Source organism: Dama dama, chromosome 18, assembly GCF_033118175.1.
Source record: "Dama dama isolate Ldn47 chromosome 18, ASM3311817v1, whole genome shotgun sequence".
In the NCBI taxonomy this organism is placed as follows: Eukaryota; Metazoa; Chordata; class Mammalia; order Artiodactyla; family Cervidae; genus Dama; species Dama dama.
Genome location: NC_083698.1, coordinates 72,203,077 through 72,218,308, shown reverse-complemented (window position 1 = coordinate 72,218,308; position 15,232 = coordinate 72,203,077). Strand labels below are relative to the sequence as shown.

At 39.4% G+C, this 15,232-nt stretch overlaps 1 long non-coding RNA gene across 1 annotated transcript in view; it reads left to right on the top strand.

Moving 5' to 3' along the window:
* Positions 1–5,436: 5,436 nt before the first annotated feature.
* LOC133072841 (uncharacterized) overlaps positions 5,437–15,232 on the top strand; it is a 49,900-nt gene continuing 40,104 nt past the window's right edge. Inside the window, exon 1 of the long non-coding RNA XR_009696818.1 lies at positions 5,437–5,496. This is a non-coding gene — a long non-coding RNA (uncharacterized LOC133072841). The remainder of the gene's footprint in view (positions 5,497–15,232) is intronic.

Below are 15,232 nucleotides of genomic sequence, written 5' to 3'. Positions count from 1 at the left end.
ACACATGTACACATGTGATTACTAATAAATGCCCCCCAAAGTGACAGCCATTACATGAATCAAGATGAAGTTCTAAGAAAGAGTTTAAATCTAGAGTAAAAAGGAGCATGTGGTAATAGTTTAATATGTCCCCTAGGTCTGTTTCCACTCACAGTTTTCCTCATCATCATTTTTATTTTTATTACTTGCCATTCATTTGCTGATGAAAAGTGTTGTACAGTTTCCCAGAGTCTAGGCTTCCTGCTAGCATTATTATGTTGTCAATCCACATGTTTCTCTGGCCCCCTATGTCATCTATATGTTGGTTATTACAAATAAACACCCAGCTAGATTCGCATTGAATGTATAGTAAGAATCAGCACAGGTGTTGTGTCATTCTGTCAGTGTCGGGAGGTAATAAATGCCTAACTGTCTCTCTTTTTTTGTCTATGTGAATTGAGCACCACTGATGATCACTGTATAGATTCATTATTCCATTAGACATTGCACAATGCTGATATTCTCAAGCTATTCTTTCTTAGTCATTGATTGGCTGAAATACTTTTATAAAGAGAAAATGTCCATCCAGCCTAAACTATAGATTGCATAGGAAAGGCAGGAACAATTCTTCATCTTCTCCCTTATTTACATTTTCACATTAATAATGTAGGTCTTTAGTATCCTCTGAAGGTTTTGACTAACGTGTTTGTGTGTGTATTTGTATGTGTGGCCTTGACTAGTGGGTTTGTGTGTGTATTTGTGTGTGTATTTGTGTGTGCGTGTGTGAATGTGTCATTCTGAAGTAGTGGCTTTAAACTCATATGGTGTTTTCCTATCCATGACGGTCAGGATCCTTCTCACTGTTCCCTCTGTTCCATCTTTAGACATCTTTAGTTGGGGAGGGATGTCTTTAAATTGGCTTCTGACATGACTAAGTGGTCTGTGATGCTTCCATGGCTTCTGGTATGACAGGCATTTTCAAGCTCAGTCTATAGGTTTCCTGATCAGACTTGGAATCAAACTTTAGTCAGAATACTGTTAAGTGTATATGCCTTAAGCACTAGGACAATGATTTCTTTAAATTCTAGGTGTTCAGGCAGTTAAATTCTATAGATGAAATGCGATGGTTCTCAGACTGTTATTTCTTCTGCCAGTGACACACATGTCCCTAAACTGTGGTGACTATGTGTGTGAAGGAAACATTGGAATATCAATGTCACTTCATAAGGCTAATTGTTACAGTCTATTTGACAATTACCAGAATATTTCTGAAATAATTTTTGGCTAGGTTAAAATTAATCAAAAATTTTAAAAAAATTGTTTTTGTTGTTTTAGTACTCTCATCTGCTAATAATCACCATTGGGAGTTTTTGATTCAATGTATTACCCTGTTCTTTTAGTTACACATTTCTAAGAACAGTAAATTAAGAAGTCTGAATATTTTACTTGTTGCCAAAATATCCCAAGTGTAATTACATTTTGGGATTATCTTAAGTGGGCACTAATAATAAGAGTTTCAACTTAATAAAATCTGGACATACTATCTGTGCCTGAAAAAATTAACCTCAGCCACCAAGTGGCAGTCCCTTTGATGGTTGAGTCAGACTGGGTTTCTCCTGTTTTTCACATCACATGCCTCTCAGCCTAGGCGAGGGGCAGTGGGGTGCCAAGTTTCTTCCCACCTCATGCACTTTTCATTGAACTAAAGGTATCATTGACTCAATGGACAAGAGTTTGAGCAAACTCTGGGAGATGGTGAAGGACTGGGAAGCCTGGCAAGTCACAGTTCGTGGGGTTGCAAAGAGTCAGACATGACTGGGTGACTGAAAAACAACAAAAAGATTTCTAAGAGCATCAGTTATATTTAATTGCTCCCTTTGCAATCTTTGCAGACTGTTTCATTTCTTTTCTGTACACACATTTAAAGTTTGCTTTCAAAGGGGAGTGACTAGAACAGAATTCAGCGTCTTGTGGACACAGATGACCTCAAAGTGTTTTTTCTTCTTCTTCTGGAGAGGACTGTCTTAATGAAGGGCAGGTCTTCATAGCACTCAGTGACTTAAAAGCAGGCCTATCTGCCTGTCCAGTGGATTTTATTGCTGTGACATAATTCATGATCAAGTCATAAAATTGCATTCTTTTTCATTTTAGTTTCTACAAATTTGGAAAGCCTTTGCTCAAAACTTGTCCAAATTCAGAGCAATAGTTTTTGAAACTTAGCTCTATTGGCAAGAGAGTTAATTTCTAAATAGGCCTTAAAAATGGGTCAGCTGAAGGAGTGGATGCTGGAGGACAGAGTCTCGTTATCCATCATTATTTGCTTTCGTTAGCTACCTTCAAACGTTAATGAATGTAAGTATAATCTGATTTACATGATGGGTAAATGTACTAGGCTGTACTCCGAAGACTGTCTGCATTTACCTAGATTTACACTATTCTCACAATCACTCTGTGAAGAAAGCTGAGAGAAATTAAGTGATTTATCCAAAGTGGTAATTAGCAGAGCAGGATTTGAACCCAGGCAATTGTGTTTTAAGAATCCAGGATGTTATATGGATGTTTTATAATATTGCTTCTTCTCTTTCACAGGTTTTTGAATAGATCTCACATGGCTGTAGAATCTTAGTGTTTCAATTTAAGTTGAGTATGATCTGTGCTAGTTTCCCATTTAACTTTTTTTAAGCCAACATTTTTATGCATACATTTTTACATTTTTAAAAAATGTATTTTTAATTGGAGGGTAATTGCTTTACAATGTTGCGTTAGTTTCTGCCGTACAACAGGGTGAATCAGCTATGAGTATACACATGCGCTCTCCCCCGCCAGCCTCCATCATACGATCCCCATCCCATCCTTCTAGTTTGTCACAGAGTGCTGAACTGAGCTCCCTGTATTTTATGGCAGCTTCCTGCTAGCTCTCTACGATACACATGGTAATGTGCATACGTCCAGTAAGTCTCCTTCACCCTCTTCTTCCCCTGCTGTGTCCACAAGTCCTTTCTTTGTGTCTGCATCTCTATTCTTGCCCTGTAAATAGGTTCATCAGTACCACTTTTTTTCTAGATTCCATATGTATATATTGATACATGACATCTGTTTTTCTCTTTCTGACTTACTTCACTCTGTATGATGGACTCTAGGTTCATCCACCTCACTACAACTGACTCAATGTTGTTTCTTTTTATGGGTGAGTATGGATAAGGAAATGGCAACCCACTCCAGTACTCTTGCCTGGAGAATTCCTTGGACAGAGGAACCTGGTGGACTACAGTCTATGGGGTCACAGAGTTGGACACAACTGAGTGACTCACACACACACACACACACACACACACACACACACACACACACATGCACACACGTGGTAGTTTGGGCTTCCCTGGTGGCTCAGACCGTAAAGAATCTGCCTGCAATGCAGGAGACCCGGGTTCAATCCCTGGGTCAGGAAGATCTCCTGGAGAAGGGAATGGCTACCCACTCCAGTATTCTTGCCTGGAGAATTCTATGGACAGATCCTGGCAGGCTACATCCCATGGCATTGCAAAGAGTCGAACACAACTGAGCAACTAACATACACATATAGTAGGCTGGGCTACCCAGGTGGCACTAGTGGTAAAGAGTCTGCCTGCACATGCAGGAGATGCAAGAGAGGGGGGTTCGATCCCTAGGTCAGGAAGATCCCCTGGAGAAGGAAATGGCAACCCACTCCAGTATTCTTGCCTGGGAAATCTCATGGACAGAGGAGCCTGGCAGTTATAGTCTATGGGGTCACAAAGAGTCAGACAAGACAGCACATAACATTATTATTATATATGTAGTAGTTTAATCTCCCTCCCCCTTGTCTTCTCCAAGTGGTTGCTGGGTCTACGTTTAGTCACGTTAACAGTCAGAACCTACTCTGTATTCCTTGCAATATCATGAATACAAAGTTGTTTTACCTCTCTGGGATGGTCCTGCACTTGTTAACTGTCAGTGACAGTACCAGCTAGAAGGGTTTTAAAGATGTATGCAGCTGCTCTTTATGAAAAAGTCATCATTATAATTGTACCTTTAAAAAATGTTAATTTCCTTTTTCCTGTTGCCACACTTTCTCAGAGCCAGTCTTCTAGACTCTCCGGAAGTAGTCCTCTCCTTGGGACTCCCAGCATCAGTGCTCATGTTGCAGACTGATTAGCTTCCTTCCTTCTCCAGGTGTTTCCAGTGCTTCATCTGATGATAGATGAGAGGATTCCATAGGTTTCCCAGTGAGCACGTGAACCTCTGACAAGATTGCCCATGACTTCATAACACGAGATGCCATGGGGCCTTCACTAGAACTGAGTAAACTGGATCCACTGAAGTTTCTTAAAAACATGTAGGAAATCTTAATTCTGGGGGGAAAAAAAACATAATTGTGAATGTGCTAATGTAGGTACTCTCTATATTGGCTAGAAAAAATGTATTTTAGTTTATGGAAATCCATAAAGCGGTGGATTAGCAGGCTAAGGCAGTGGTCCCTACCATTTTTGGCACCAGGAATGGGTTTCATGGAAGACAATTTTTCCACAGATTGGGATGAGGAGGATGATTCAAGTGCATTACATTTATTATGCACTTTATTTCTAATCAGATGCAGCCATTGATCTGGCCAGAGTTACCAGTTTATGGCCCAGAGGTTGGGGACCCCAGGGCTAACGTAAATCAGTTGGGAAATATGAATGTTGAAGAAAGTGGAATTGCTTTTTCACTGAAACGGTGACATGTGATCTTTTGAATTGGCCATTTAACCTTGATTCACAGTCTGTTTGATGGATCTCCTGATCACCATACAGCATCATACACTTGGAATAAGACTAGTGCTCATCATATTCAATTGTTCCTCTATCAATATCTTATACTGGTAATTCTCCTTGTGCTGCCCACAGTTACTACCACCCTCTTACTGATCTACGCTTTGCCCTTCCCTGCCCTGCGTGTGACCAGTAAGGCTCACTACAGAGACAATTCCCTTGTCTCCGTCCCTCCAGTTTCTGGTTGTGTTCAGTCTATGGGAGACTCTGGAATGAGCCAGAGATGGTGGAGAAGAAAAGGACTGGTCCTTGCTCTCCTGCTCCCCCACCATGGGGTGGCCATAGGCCATCCCTCTGCCCAGCTTTCCCTAGGCTTCCTTTACTGACTGGCCCTCTTAGGCCCAGGGTGGTAAAGGTTTCTGCTGCTGATAACCCCTAGGGGCTCTCACCCTTTTCAGTTCTCTGTGGTTTCTTCATTATTCTTTTTCCAACTGTCCCTTCTAAAACTCTTTTCTGTTTCCTGCCAGGCCTTTGACTGACACCCATACATTAAGCACTTCCTGTTTACCATGTACTTTTTAAGCAGAGGGCATGGGGTAACACTAAGACACAGCCCCTACATAGCTGGTTTATAAATGAGGAGGGGAAACAGACAGAGAAAGTGAAATCACAAGAGTGTATCATACTGACCGTGTCTGTAAAGGAGCTGTTCCCTTTACAGTGGACAGAGTGGATAGAGACTGGACAGGTAAGTGACATGTGTGCTGGATTATGTTGGATGGAGCAGCAAGAACAAAACTGTTAGAACCCTTTTATCTGAAGAAGCAGCTCATTGTGTATCAATACTAGAGAGATCAGCGAGACTTCATTGGTTTGAAGATGATGTAGATAACAGAATGGTTTCCAAAAAGTTTCCATGGAGGAGGTCAGGATTTGGGAAGAGGGGGGAAGTATCCTTCCTGGATATTCATATGGCCTTTGACTTTTACAATAACTTAAGTAGATGAAACAACATGGTATCATTTCCATACAGCATAAATTACTGGTATAAAGTGGTTAAATATACTCCTTTGAAATATTCTGGGGTTGGACTGTTGACAAATGTATATCATAAAAAGGGCCACAGGTTACTTGTTTGAAAAGTGTTTTCCTTGAACTTAAGTTCATGCTGGAATTAGAGCATATCTATAAATTATAATCATGTGACCATCGTATAAATGCTGAGTATGGACAAGTACATCAAAATAATAGGAGAAAAGAAAGCGCTTGTGGAAAAAAAAAAGATGAAGACCATACTGTTTGTGAAATAAGTTACTTCCAATCTGGAATTTCTAGTTTCTGCGTTTAATCATTTAGTGATGATAACACTAAAAAATGAAAATTATAGAATAAACAAAACATGTGATATTATAAAGAACAATAGATGATCAGACATTTTTGTTTATAGAATAAAATGAATATGTTAGCCTCTTCCCTCAGGTGGAGAAACTCCATAGACATTCATTGATGTTGACTGCAGGGTAGCAAATGCTGTCATACAGGTTACTCTGGCTAACTGGAGGCCTTAACAGATCCTCCAAGGAAAATGGATCTGAATATGATCTGCTGGTTATGGGTCATGGGACTGTGGGATGAGCCAATGGCCTCTGAGTTACCGCTCTAAATTTGACCTCATGTACTCATTACTGGCAAGGTCTATGGAATCTCAGCTTACGTTTTCTATTTTCTTTGTAGTTGTGCAAGATGTTAGCACCTAGGGAATTGGAAGAAAGGTATGGGAGATTTCTCCGCATTATTTCCTATGAGCTGTCTGACGCCAGGAAGATAAGCATGGCATGGGTGGAAGAATACAAGAATTCATTCTTACCCTTGAAGCTAAACATTGATCTCTAAAATCTAATCACAGAACTAACTGGCTTCCTCAAAACAATCTTTATCTTACTTCTAAGACTCATGATGTGTTAGAGGAAAAGATGGAAAAAATTACTCAACTTTTAGGCTGAAGGACAAAGTCTCACTAAACACTTAGAGGTAAAAGTTTCCTCAGGCTGAGACTGAAGACTTTCACATGGGAACTAGGGAGAATTCTCTATTTAGTGGGGCGTGGGAAGTGGGAGAGAGACTGGGTGCCGGGAAGCATTTGGTTCAATGTTGTACTAATTATGGGGCTTCTGTCTACAAACTTGCTGAAGTCCTGAGGGGGTGAACAATGCTGGGGTGGGGGCATGATTCTTCTGTAGAATGAAAGGTAAGCTGAGAGCAGAGGCTCTTTGGCCCAGTTCTTACTGGAGGGTGTAGGGGTGATGGCACCGCAGAGTGGCCTCTGCAGATAAACACAAAGAATGACAGTAGAGATGTGATGCCATCAGACAAGCAACTGGTTGGAGCAAGAGTTCCAGACCCTCCTCTGATCTTCTCAGAGTTACTGATATGATCCCAAATTCTCCACCTCTCTGTAGAGAATACAGAAACTGGCTCACTGGCTGCCTGGTAAGCTGACCAAGGTTGGCCACTTCCGCCCAAAGGTGGTACCTAAACCTCACATACGCTGCTTACCAGACCCAAAGGTACCATCCCCAAAAGACACTTGAGAGGATCCAGAGAGAGGCTCTGACATCCATCCTCTTTCCCCAGCCACCATGAGAGCTGCCCAGCTCCGGACACCACCCCCTCCCCTCCTGCCCCCACCATGTAGTCTCATGAACAGGCCAAGGAGAAGTCTTGGATTCATAGGGATTGAACGTTAAATGATCCAATATTGGCAAAAATGAGACTGCTTTCACCAGGAAAAGACTGGTAGTTAGATCATTAACTGCCAAACTTAATCCTTCCATCTCCCATGACTCACACCCCCTATTCCATGATATGCAGCTTGCAGGGCTTATTTGATAAACCAGGGCAAAGAGACAAAAGGATAAAATGCTAGGTTTTGTTTTTGTTTTCTTTCGTTTTGCTTTAACATGATGCAATGATAAATAAAATCCATAGGTCTCTTAAAAAAAAAAAAAAAAAAACCCAGAAAATGAAAATAAAAATATCAACAAAAATGTAATCCTCAGTCCTTAGTCACCTACACTGTGGCTTGGAGGAGAACTAACCTTTAAATTTTAATAACAAGTTTAATGAAGACATTCAAATATCAAATTAACTCTTGGTTTGGTTGACTCTAAGTCTAAAGTTATATATTTGTTAAGATTTACATATTTAGTCTTGATTATAAAGCAAGTAAGTTGGACTATTAAAAATAAAACTGTGAAGATAGATAAAATTTGGTAATGTTGGTTAAATGTTGATAAAACTTAAGCTGAGTGTGGATATAGAGATACCATATACTATTCTCTTCCCTACTGTACATTTGGAAAGTTTTTATAGTGAAAGGTCAAAAAGTGACAAATAAATATGTAGCTTTGGGGTTAATGCAAATGACAGTTTTTCTTCTTCTTAGGGGAGTTTATACAAGGAGATTCAAGGATGTTGCCAAGTTACTTCTTGGAATTCAAGTTATTATAAGACAGCACCTTATTACTCTAAAGCTAGATTAAAATACTAGCCAACAATGAGAGTAAAACGAAACTAAAAGTAGGTTAAAAAACTAGCCAGTGCAGTTTCTTTCTAAGATGTAGTTCATTATTCCTAAATACAAACCTAGATTTTCAGCAGTGAAACTTTTAAACACTTTTTCATGCTTTAAAAATGCTACATCCATAAACAAAAATAAAGGAAAAGTTGGAAACTTCCCAAATGAGTCTCACCACTTCCTGTTCAAAACATTTTGACTATTTTCTCGTCTTTGGAATCCCTCATGTCTAAACCATCAGAAATAAAAGCAAAGGAAAGATTCTCTCCCCAGTTGGATTCTTGCCTACTGTATTTGAACAGGGATGGCATGGCATTAAAAGGAATTCTCAGCTTCCCCCAAATTTAACTTTATTTTTGGACTTTATACTTTCACTGATATATGAAACATATTTTTGGTGTTTTATTAGAGCTTGTGTATGTGCTCAGTCACTCGGTGATGTCCAACTCTTTGCAACCCCATGGGCTGTAGCCTGCCAGGCTCCTCTGTCCATGGGATTCTCCAGGCAAGAATACTGGAGTGGGTTGCCATTTCCTTCTCCAGCAGATCTTCCTTGCCCAGGGATTAAACCCATGTCTCCTGCATTGCCAGGTGGATTCTTTACTACTGAGCCATGTGGGAAGCCCCTTTATTAGAGCTTGATTGAGGTATAGTCCACAGATAATAAATAAGTGTGTATTTGAAGTGTACAATTCGATGAGTCTTGACATTTGCATACACATGTAATATCACCACAATGGAGAGAATGAACATGTCCGTTACACCACAACTTTCCTCAAGCTTTTTTATGAGCTCTCTCTTCAGCCCAGCTCCTCTCACCTTATCCCCAAACAATCCCTGATATCATTTTGGTCTATACATGATACATTAGCTTTCATTTTCCAGGATTTTATATTAATGGAATTGTTACCAGAGATAGGGGAAGGTTGATGAGGACCCTCCCTAGTGGGCCTTGGTTTTTGGTAAGGACTCAATGAAGAATTTGAGGTCTTACCCACAGGAGAAATTTTATTAAGTAAGGGATAGAAAGAACACCTCAAGGGAGTGGTGAGCTAAGTCAAGAGAGACACTGGCACAGGAGTGGCGGGGTGGGGGTTTAGAGACAGGGCTTTCACATATTCATTTAGGGGGGTGAGGGCTGACCGTTCTGATTGTCAGTTGCAAGGTACGTAACAGCAGGCTCTATTGTGCATGTCTTTCCCATAATTCAGTCTGTTATAATCAGATGTATGTATGTATAGAATATTTATGAACCCTTAAAGGGCTCCTGGCTGCCTCAGGTCACTTGAGGACACAGCTGGGCATCAAGGGCGCATGTGCCAGAGTTGGAGAAGGCCCTGTGGTTAGTCTGTATCTGCGGTGTGCCTAGGGTGCATTCGTAGGAGTTGGAAAAGTCTCTGTGGTTGTTTTGTAGCATATTTATGAGCTCTTCAGCAGCACTGGGTTGTGTCTGGGGTGGGGTTTAGAGATCAACTTGCATGCTTTTTGGCTAGGCCACCCCTCATTGCTCATGCCTAACTTCCTACCTAACAGAATTATATAGTATGTACTCATTTCTATCTGATTTTTTTTGACTCAACATAATTATTTTGAGATAAATTCATGATTCAGCATGAGTCTAGGTTTGAGTATACCATAGATGTTTGTTCATTCATCCACTGATAGATATTTGGGTTGTTTCTAGGTTACAAATAAAACTTCCAGCTTTCAATCAAAGGAGCTATGGTAGTCCACATGCAGATCTTTGTATGAATATATGTCCCCACCCCCCCATGGATAAGCCCCAGCAGTAGAATAGTTAGATCATATGGTAGGTGTTTAAGTTTTTAAGAGACAACTGAGCTGTTTTCCAAAGAGATTGCACCATTTTTTATTTCCATCAGTAATGTATGAGAGTTCCAATTCTGCCACATCTCTTAAAATGTTAACCACTTTTATAGATGTGTAGTGATATTTCACAGAAGTTTTGATTAGCATTTTCCTAATGATTAATGATGTTAAGCATATTTTCATGAGCTTATTTGCTATTCAAGTATCTTATAGGGAGAAGTGTCTATCCAAATCTTCCATCAATTTTAAAAAATTGAGCTGTTTGTCATTGAGTTTTGAAAGTCTTTTGTATATTCTGGATTCAAGTCTTTTTATTAGATGTATAGTTTGGGAATATTTTGTAACAGTCTGTAGATTGCTTTTGTAATCTCTTAGCAATGCTTTTTGAAAAGTTGACTTTTAAATTTGCATAAAGATCAGTATATCAATTTATTTTTTATGGGTCATGCTTTTGCAGTTTTAAGTAAGCAACTTTCCCTAACTTATGATTTAAAGTTTGTCTCCTATGTTATGTTGTAGAAATTTCATAGTTTTGGGTCTTACATTTAGGTCTATGATCTATTTTGTATTAATTATTGTACTTGGTACAAAATACAAGCTTATGTTTATTTTTGACATGCATATCCAATTATTCTAGCACTGTTTGTTGAATAGACTATTCTCGGTTCTTTGCAATTTTATCAAAAATAAATTATGCATTTACATGTGGGTCTGTTTCTGGAATTTCTATTCTCTTCTATACTTTATCACATATTAGTAATCTTATATATATAAACATATATTTGTATGTTACAAATAGTTATTATTGTTTTTGTTTAACTCTTATTCCATTTATCTCTTTTCTGATTCTGATATCAAGCATAGTGTAGAAGAAATATTTTTTCCTGAATATCAAGAAATTTTAAGGAATTCACTGTGAGGTTTTTTTTTTTTCCATTTATTTTTATTATTTGGAGGCTAATTACTTTACAATATTGTAGTGGTTTTTGTCATACATTGACATGAATCAGCCATGGATTTACAAGTATTCCCCATCCCGATCCCCCCTCCCACTTCCCTCTCCACCCGATCCCTCTGGGTCTTCCCAGTGCACCAGCCCTGAGTACTTGTCTCATGCATCCAACCTGGGCTGGTGATCTGTTTCACCCTTGATAACATACATGTTTCAATGTTGTTCTCTCAAAACATCCCACCCTCGCCTTCTCCCACAGAGTCCAAAAGTCTGTTCTGTACATCTGTGTCTCTTTTTCTGTTTTGCATATAGGGTTATCATTAGCATATTTCTAAATTCCATATATGCGTTAGTATACTGTATTGGTCTTTATCTTTCAGTGGAGAAATAACTCCAGAAAGAATGAAGAGACGGAGCCAAAGCAAAAACAACACCCAGTTGTGTATGTGACTGGTGATGGAAGTAAAGTCCGATGGTGTAAATAGCAATATTGCATAGGAACCTGGAATGTTAGGTCCATGAATCAAGGCAAATTGGAAGTGGTCAAACAAGAGATGGCAGGAATGAACATTGACATTCTAGGAATCAGCAAACTAAGATGGACTGGAATGGGTGAATTTAACTCAGATGACCATTATATCTACTACTGTGGGCAAGAATCCCTTAGAAGAAATGGAGTTGCCATCATAGTCAACAAAAGTGTCTGAAATGCAGTACTTGGATGCAATCTCAAAAATGACAGAATGACCTCTGTTTGTTTACAAGGCAAATCATTCAATATCATGGTAATCCAAGTCTATGCCCCAACCAGTAATGCTGAAGAAGCTGAAGTTGAATTGTTCTATGAAGACCTACAAGAACTTCTAGAACTAACACCCCCCAAAAATGTCCTTTTCATTATAGGGGACTGAGTAACAGGCAAATTTGGCCTTGGAGTACAGAATGAAGCAGGGCAAAGGCTAATAGAGTTTTGCTAAGAGAACACACTGGTCATAGCAAACACCCTCTTCCAACAGCACAAGAGAAGACTCTACACGTGGACATCACCAGATGGTCAACACTGAAATCAGATTAATTATATTCTTTGCAGCCAAAGGTGGAGAAGCTCGATACAGTCAGTAAAAGCAGGACTGGGAGTGGACTGTGGCTCAGATCATGAACTCCTTGTTGCCAAATTCAGATTTAAATTGAAGAAAGTAGGGAAAACCACTAGACCATTCAGGTATGACCTAAATCAGATCTCTTTTGACTATACAGTGGAAGTGTCAAGGGATTAGATCTGATAGCAGAGTGCCTGAAGAACTATGGATGGAGGTTTGTGACATTGTACAGGAGGCAGCGGTCAAGACCATCCCCAAGGAAAAGAAATGCAAAAAGGCAAAATGATTTTCTGAGGAGGCCTTACAAATGGCTGAGAAAAGAAGAGAAGTGAAAGGCAAATGAGGAAATGAAAGATATATCCATTTGAATGCAGAGTTCCAAAGAGTAGCAAAGAGAGATAAGAAAGCCTTCCTCAGTGATCAGTGCAAGGAAATAGAGGAAAACAATAGAATGGGGAAGACTGGAGATCTCTTCAAGAAAAATAGAGATACCAAGGGAACATTTCATGCAAAGATGAGCTTAATAAAGGACAGAAATAGTATGGACCTAACAGAAGCAGAAGATACTAAGAAGAGGTGGCAAGAATACACAGAAGAACTCTACAAAAAAGATCTTCACGACCCAGATTATCACTCACATAGAGCCAGACATCCTGGAATGTCAAGTCAAGTGGTCCTTAGGAAGCATCACTATGAACAAACCTAGTGGAGGTGATGGAATTCCAGTTCAGCTACTTCAAATCCTAAAAGATGATATTGTGAAAGTGCTGCACTCTATATGCCAGAAAATTTGGAAAACTCAGCAGTGGCCACGGGACTGGAAAAGGTCAGTTTTCATTCCAATCCCGAAGAAAGGCAATGCCAAAGAATGTTCACTCTACTGCAAATTGCACTCATCCCACACGCTAGCAAAGTAATACTCAAAATTCTCCAAACCAGGCTTCAACAGTACGTGAACCGTGAACTCCCAGATGTTCAAGCTGGATTTAGAAAAGGCAGAGGAACCAGAGATCAAATTGCCAACATCTGTTGGATCATTGAAAAAGTGAGAGAGTTCCGGAAAAACATCTACTTTTGCTTTATTGACTATGCCAAAGCCTTTGACTGTGTGGATCACAACAAACTGTGGAAAATTCTTCAAGAGTTGGGCATACCAGACCACGTGACCTGCCTCTTGAGATATCTGTATGCAGCTCAAGAAGCAACAGTTAGAACCGGACATGGAACAACAGACTGGTTCCAAATACAGGAAGGAGTATGTCAAGGCTGTATATTGTCTCCCTGATTATTTAACTTATATGCTGAGTACATTATGAGAAATGCTGGACTGGATGAACCACAAGGTGGAATCAAGCTTGCCAGGAGAAATGTCAATAACCTCAGATATGCAAATGACACCACCCTTATGGAAAAAAGTGAAGAACTAAAGAGCCTCTTGGTGAAAGTGAAAGAGGAGATTGAAAATGTTGGCTTGAAACTCAGCATTCAGAAAACTAAGATCATGGCATCTGGTCCCATCACTTCATGGCAAATAGATGGGGAAACAGTGGCAACAGTGAGAGACTTTATTTTTGGGGCTCTGAAATCACTGTAGATGGTGACTGCAGCCATGAAATTAAAAGATGCTTGCACCTTGGAAGAAAAGTTATGACCATAATAGACAGAATATTAAAAATCAGAGATATTGTTTTGCCAACAGAGTCCATCTAGTCAGGGCTATGGTTTTTCCAGTAGTCATGTATGGATGTGAGAGTTGGACTATAAAGAAAGCTGAATGCCAAAGAATTGATGCTTTTTAACTGTGATATTGGAGAAGACTCTTGAGAGTCCCTTGGACTGCAAGGAGATCCAACCCGTCCATCCTAAAGGAAATCAGTCCTGAATATTCATTGGAAGGACTGATACTGAAGCTGAAACTCCAATACTTTGGCCACCTGATGGGAAGAACTGACTCACCAGAAAAAGACCCTGATGCTGGGAAATATTGAAGGCAGGAGGAGAAGGGGAAGACAGAGGATGAGATTGTTGGATGGCATCACCGACTCAATGGATGTGAGTTTGAGTAAACCCCGGGTGTTGGTGATGGACAGGGAGGCCTGGTGTGCTGAAGTTCATGGGGTCGCAAAGAGTTGGACACGACTGAGCTGAACTGAATTTATGAAAGTCTAATGACAAAAAAAACCTTCATTTTCTCACCAAACAATACAATGGTTTAGAATATTTATTTCACCACTCCTGAAACATTTTATTGAAGTGAATTTTAAATCCGTTTAATTTTTGAACCGTTTTCACTTTGATGTATCCTGTTCTGTGCTCTTCATTCCTTCTTCTGTCTTTAACCTTTCTCTGAGATCTTTTTCCTTCTTCTCCAAACAGATATTTAATAATTTCTTTGATAAGGTTCTGTTTGCCAAACTCTCCACTTCTATTTGTCTAAAAATGTTTTCATGTCACTAACACTTTGAAAATATTTCCTTACTGAGTACAAATTCTGCATGGCCCTTTATTTCCTTTCGGTGCTTTGAAGGGATCATTTCCCACCACTTTCTTCTTTTTGGTTGAGACTTCAGCTGTCATTAAAATTTCACTCCCTGAAAGACATTCTTTCTTTTGTTCCTAGCTGGCTGCTTCTAATATTTTTCTCTTTGCCTTTTGTATTTAGCATTTCCAACACAATGTGTCTATGTATGGATTTCTGTTATTCTCCAGTGGTTTCTTAGGATTCTTGAATTGATGAAGCAGTAACTTCTATCAGTTCTTGAAAATTTGCTGTCATTATCACATTAAAAATTGTCCCTGCCCCATTTCCCTCTCTTTAATTTCAATTAAATACAGTTTAGATGGGTCCATTCTATTTATTCTCAGTCTTCTGTCCTCATTTTTCCTATCTTCCTTATTTTGTTCTCTATATGCTTTTGATCCACATTGAATTTTAATACTTATCTCTTCAAGTGTGTTTATTGGCTTTCTTTTGTGTTCTTAATTTCAGTTTTAGTATTTTCAGTTCCAGAATTTCTGTTTGGTT